We start from the raw sequence: 6,781 nt of genomic DNA on the forward strand, positions 1-6,781 counted from the left end.
ATTTATTGCAGCCCTCTTGTAAACATTTACATTCCCTGAGCTTTAATTAAATGTTCATTCTGTTGTTCATTTTAGGCAATCGTTACTATCACGTCTAAACAGTGGAAAAGATTTCACATATGAACTTCTGACATCAGTTTCCGGAGAAGTTTCCTAATCGTCCACAGTGGTGAGTCAACTGTCCAAACGGTCTAAAGTGTTACAACAACCTGGTTCAGTGTGTTGCGAAACCACAGGTAAGTGCATAACATTAGCAGCGAGCTACCAGGTCAGGCTGTACAGGAGCTGGCACAACATGCTGCTAATCCTCAGAAAGCATTTCATAAATACAGAGAAGGCCTTAAGCAGCTCCTTCAGTGGCAGATTAATACACCCCAAGTGTAAGAAGGAGCGCTTCCGCAGGTCCTTCTTTCCAACTGCAGTCAAACTGTACAATGCGGCACTATATATATATATATATATTTTTTTTTTTTTTTTTTTTTTTTTTTTTTTTATAAATTGCATTTTAGGGTCCTTTTATTTAGTTTTTAATTTTATTGTTGTATACATTTGTTTTTGTTTTTTTTCTATATCACTATTTTTTTAGCTGCTGTAGCAATGAATTTTCCCCACTGTGTGAACTGCTGTAGCAATGAATTTTCCCCACTGTGGGATCAATAAATGTATCTTATCTTATCTTATCTTAACATCAGATAACTTCACATCAGACAAACACAACTAGAAACTAAACTAAAACGAGCACCGCATGAAACTAAACCAAGCAGACCAGATGAACTGCTTTCAATCATGCTAAACTTCAAATTCCTCTGCCGCCTTTTTAAATCTTCCTTCCACCTCAGTTAAGCCTATTTCATATAAACACATTTAAATCAGTCTAAAGAGCTTTAGGAGGCAAAGATCCACACCCAACATTAATTACATGTTTGCCTTTTTATCTGCTTAGTCACAACTGAAATTGAAAACAAACAAGAATGACTTTCTGTCTGAATTCTCATATAGGTCCTAAAGGCCCCAAAGTGATAGTTTTATTAAGCCAATATTTATCAAAGGGATTATCAGGTTTACATTAGTTATATACTTAAGTTACATATAATGAAAGACAGATAGAGATAAATCTAGCGGTATAACTTACTCGATTTTGTCCTCTGTCCTTTGATGCAACAAGTAAATAGAGTGAAGGCTTCTGTTTGATTTCAAGAAATGCACTGGCTTTAAACACAGAGGACTGTGACCTCATCCGAGCGCTCAGCCACTCAGTGTCTTTAACGTCAGTGTGAAAACCACACACGGAGGAATAACAGCCCCACTACTTTGCTATTCACGAGAGACAAAGGAGAAGGCGAGCATCACGCTGCGAGCGGTCTTTAGTGTTACCGCAATAAATGATACCATATGACAGACTGTGATAACACAAATTACAGCAGGAAAAAAAAACACACACACCAAATTATAATTAGCCAAGTGTCATTAAACCCAAAGGATAATACCAGCCTCATTACTGAACTCATCAGGACATTTTAAAAAGGAACCTGTACACACCTCATCAGTTTATTGTTTACATTTTAATGAGATAAAAATTAACTGAAATGCATTTAGCCACCATGACCCTTTGCTCACACTCAGTTTGTTTGTTTGTTTGTTTGTGTGTCTTTCTATCTGCCCAATTTCAGTTGAAAACCATTATTGTGAGGACATTTTGGCCGGTCCTCACAACTTCAAAGGGAAATCTGAGGGTCAAAACTTGGTTTTAATGTTAAGGTTAGAATTGGGTTTAGGTTTAGTTTAGGGGAAGGGTTGGGTTTAGGCATTTAGTTGTGATGGTTAAGGTAAGGGGTTAGGGTCCTCACAAGGGTTATATGGTTATATAACGTGTGCGTGTGTGTGTGTGTGTGTGTGTGTGTGTGTGTGTGTGTGTGTGTGTGTGTGTGTGTGTGTGTGTGTGTGTGTGTGTGTGTGTGTGTGGGGGATAAAGTGATTAATAGACAATTATAATATTGAGTTCATTAATTAAGACACTACAAAACAACCTGTTCTTTGCCAATAAGTGCCAGATACCACTGGAACAATGTGATGCCGCCTCAGACCTGCCTTTCAATACATAACAGAGGAGTATTTCATGGAAGATTGCGAGTATAAGACTGGAATTACCAAGTACGCACCATTCAAACTCAACATCACCTTCACAGAGTGTTACACAGGCAGATAACTGCTAATTATAAGCACAATTAAAGGATCATGTAATGAGGTGTGACTATTACCTTATCACCACCACAACATCTACCTTTAGTATCTGAGACTATCCTTATATGTGACAGAATTATCCAAAGATTATATATTAGCCAAAACACTTCACGCAGCCTACATTTCAATAAATACATTTTTGTACAGCTGTAAACAAATATTCAGACCTTATCTTCACAATTACTATGCTTCAAACACTTTTGGATTGTTTGAATTTTAGCTTGTTTACTCTGAAATTAGTGCTTATGGTTGCAGTTATCCGAATCTGCGCTCAAATAATAACATCTTGTACATCTGCATGACAGCAAGAGAACCTATTTTTAAAGTATTAACAGACCAGAATATTAAACATGTTACCGGTTATTTCAAAGCAATCTACATGCATGAAATAAAGTGCTTCAAGTCAGATTAAATGACAACCTGTACCATTACAAGCAAATGCAAAAAGTGTGGCTTTGAACCTGGATTCTTACAACATAAAATTATAAGATGTAGGCAAATAACAGAAAAATATTCTTTCCCCATGAGGTGTCTCTGTACATGTAGAAAGCCTCTGGATGACACTCAGCTTTCACTGCAAGTTAAATAGTACAGAGAGCCACAGTCATGCCATTTAAAAAGGTGTTACTACAGAGTCAGAAGTCTTTCTGTCAAACATATCTACTAAGAGACTGCTTCTGAATTCAGCTCAGTGTGTTATTAGATAAAATATTGAAAGAGCACTGGCACTGCGAGAGAATTTTGGACCTCTGTTGGAAGCCCACAGGTGCTCAAAGAAAAAGGGGGGAAAAAACAGAAGACAAAATGGTGGAAATGTACACAATCCTGGCACAACTGTGAGTCTTAAAGGGAAACTTCAGGATTCAATCTATTTTCCCAACATTTTGTGACTAAGTGATTAATGTGGAAATGAATTTTTTAAACAGGTCCAGTATTGAGCGAGAGCACTTTAGCTGGCAGACGGACAGCAGGCTGCATTATAATCCTTTGGGGTAACTGCACCTCGTCAATATACGTCCATAAAAAAGCGCTCATCTTTGCCACCAGCAGGCTGAGATTGTCATTATGAGAGTCTGACAACATTACGGAAAGAACCGTGCAGAGAAATAAAATGTTGATGAGTTCAGTTGTTCATTCAGCCATGACCTTGATAATCTTTTAGATAACACAAACTCTTCCCAGCACTCCAACTCTCACTCACGATACCACTGTTGTCTTCCTGCAACAGGTCAACTCTCGCAAGACAAACAAACTGAATTAAGTGAAAAGTAAATAAAGAAAAATCTATTTAAAAAGAATTTTAATCAAATTTGAATTAGTATTAAAAAAATGCAGTCCTGCTAAGATTCAGGGTTGAGAAAGTACGTAACTATGACATTTTATCGCTGGTGTTTTTAAATGAAGTGTGATTTGCAATCATCTTAACAAAAAAAAAGAGAAAAGCTGTGACTGTGAAATCCATCTGAGGTTTCATGGGTTTATTATGACGAAGTCTAATTAAAGTGTTTGCCACCAACAAAAACTCTGCAGTCTGTTCTTTTTTTTTGCCACATTTGTTATACACAAACATTGTTATCTAACTGCATCTTCAGAGTTCCTGCAGCAATGTATAAATAACTAACAATAATAATAATAATACGTTTTCCCTTTCAAGGTTCAGTTTCTATGAATTTCATTAACGATCTTGCCCAATAGGACACTGCTTCCTCAACTTGAGATACTTTTTAAAATGTGATCATACAACAAGCAGAGTGACATGCAGAATAAAAGCACACAACAGGTTGAACAACATTGTTTTTAACCATTTATCCATAATGATCAGCAGCTCAGTACTGCCTCACCGAAGAGTTATAATTACAGTGATAGGTGTACTGGAAGTAACAAGACTAGGAGGTCAGTCCCCATAATGACACACATACACCTTTCCAAGCAAAATCCTCTGTGACACTGAATACAGTTTAGAGCCTCCAAAAAGAGACGGCAGCATTCACATCAATTCAGGTTATGTTTAATCAAATAAGAAGAGGACAATAATCAGGCATTCAGTCAAATAGGATATTCACTTCCCTTCAACAGTCATGAAACAACACTTGGCACATTTACATCAATAATCCAACAGCAGCAGTTTGCATCGATTACTCCAGATGTCAAAGTTCACTCCTGAGGAGCTTACGAGCCAAAGCGTCTACAAACAGATATTTCTGGGTAAAAAATAACTCAAGTGAAGAAAAAGTTGCCTGTAAGATGCTTGTGGTGACAGCAACACGTCCAGTGCTTTAACAAAATGGGGCAGCTGTGTCTGTTTGTAAGGAGCAGAGATTAACTGCAGCACAGTTCAGGAAGGAGGAAAACTTCTCACGCTCAGGCCTCTCACGACAAATACTTTAATGTTTATGAGCTCAAGTTAAGTTGAAACACATCAGCTGATTTATTTTTTCGGGTGGAGGGGGTACCGTTGTGAGTTTGCAGTCGGTTGACTCACCTCACACGTTAAGTCCGTGACAACAACACGTAGACATACTTTGTAGATGTGAGCTGGAGCAGATCCGATGATGACTCCTCTCCGCTTTGACAAATATGTCTGAAACTGTACCGAGCCTGATTAACGCAAACTTGACACCGCGGTAGGCTGCCCTGCTCCGTCTCACAGGTGCCTCCCCCTTTTTTTTCTTCACTTGTCTCATCCACCCCTGACAAACATTTCCGACTGTCACTTACTCACATTGTCACTACTCCCTCCGACTGAGCCGTTCATCAACAAGAAGAGCACCGCAGGGGTTTTTTTGGTCGACTCTACGCAGGAACCTACCGGACGCAGCGCAGTCGACGTCAGCTCGGCGTGTGTGTGAGTGAGATCCCCTAACCCTCTTCAAAAACAGACACACTACTGACAGCGACCCTGGATCAATACCACAACTGGCCGTCCTGTCCTGCCCTATGCCAAAGTCCCGGTTGTACCGGAGCCGAGAATCACGACAAACTAAGCAGCCACGCACCCGAAACAAGTCTAAATACGAGCCGGAGCTGACGGGAAACTTACAAACGGCTCAACTTACCAGCTTCCTCTTACATCCTGCTCGACCCGGCTGGTTGTTGTCTCACACCGCGGCGTTAGAACCGACGACGGCACGGCGACGCGACTGAAAATTTGATAAGAGTGAATTGCTGGTTATAAATAGTCATGATACTCCTCTGGTGTGCCGCTGAGTGGTCCGTACAAGCCCCAGGAAATACGTCACGGCTATGGACAAAGTGGATACGTTACAGCAACACCTACTGACCGCGCAGCCGCGCTGCTGCACCGCCACCTGCTTGTCAGCGGCGGCACCGCAGCCTGTTCCTGACACCCAGGCTGTGGCTCCAGCTGCCAAACAACATATTTATTATAGTAAAAACAGTAGAGCTGCAACGATTCATCGATTAGTTGATCAACAGAACATTAATCAGTATTATTTTGATAGTTGAATAATTAGTTTGAGTACATTTTCAGACGAGAATGCCAAACTTTGCTGCTCCCAGTACCTCCCACTAAAAAGACTGATGCTGTCCACACTGTTGTTAATCCTAGGAACATTGCACGTTACTATGTTAATCCCAGTAGCATTGCACACATGTATATAATCTCAGGACCTTCTGCATTGCACATTTATATATTGCAGACAGACTACTTACACAGAGATTGTTATCTGTATATAGTATTTTATTTTATTTTTATTTTTATTTATTTTATCACTTTCACCCTTACGCTGCTACTTTTTCCCCACCAGGTGTCCAAATGAACGTTGACATTTTTTTCCTCCCATAATCATTCCTCCTGTTCATACTGGCCATTAAAAGATCCTTTCATGATGTACTTACAATGTAAGTGATGGGAGCCAAAATACACAAGTCTCCTTCAGTGCAAAATATATTTGAAGTTAGTTTAAAGTTTGTTTGAAGCTAATATGAGGCTTCAGTCCAAATTAGTCAAATTAAGTAGAAGTTCAACATTACAGTCTTTTCAGTGGCCCTCTTTTTGTTACTAGTTTGATGCTAAAAAAAGACTGTAAATGTGGCAGATATCCACTTGATATGACTAACTCAGACTGCTGAAGCCTCATATATAAGCTTCAGATCAACTCTTAAATGCATTTTTGCACAAAATGACTGGATACACTGTGGAGTTTGTCCCACATCACTTTATCCCAGTTGCCCACTCCTTTGCTGGACTAGAACATGGTAATAACTAACATAACAGTAACTCTCACATCACATGATTAATCACATGTATTCTTAGGGAATGAATACCGAGTCACACATGCAGGCTGACCCCACATTTACCATGAAAAAAGTCTTCACAGTTTACACATTGGTCACTCTGCAAGAACAAATAAATATTAGTTGAAATCTTTAAGTCAATAATTACCATGTGAAATGAACAACACTATAGTATATTCATGATATGTACATATACAAATAAGAATCTAAGAAATTGGCTGAAATGGAAGAAGAATTCTGTTGTTGTTGTTAACAGGGTACATAAGAGAAATCATACAAGGTC

The 6,781-nt window shown here is 39.1% G+C and overlaps 1 protein-coding gene across 5 annotated transcripts in view; it reads right to left on the minus strand.

The window, feature by feature from the left end:
• The window catches only part of furina (furin (paired basic amino acid cleaving enzyme) a), a 77,859-nt gene extending 72,411 nt beyond the window's left edge, over positions 1–5,448 (minus strand). The window contains exon 1 of one of the 5 annotated variants that reach the window (XM_062422108.1): positions 5,298–5,448. The gene's annotated coding sequence lies outside the window, so the exon portion shown is untranslated. Of the gene's footprint in view, positions 1–1,132; positions 1,233–4,723; positions 4,881–4,963; positions 5,060–5,297 lie in introns of those variants that run through there. The other 4 variants (XM_062422145.1, XM_062422118.1, XM_062422135.1 and 1 more) reach the window with 4 other exon arrangements.
• Positions 5,449–6,781: the final 1,333 nt, after the last annotated feature.

Source organism: Scomber scombrus, chromosome 1, assembly GCF_963691925.1.
Source record: "Scomber scombrus chromosome 1, fScoSco1.1, whole genome shotgun sequence".
NCBI lineage: Eukaryota > Metazoa > Chordata > Actinopteri > Scombriformes > Scombridae > Scomber > Scomber scombrus.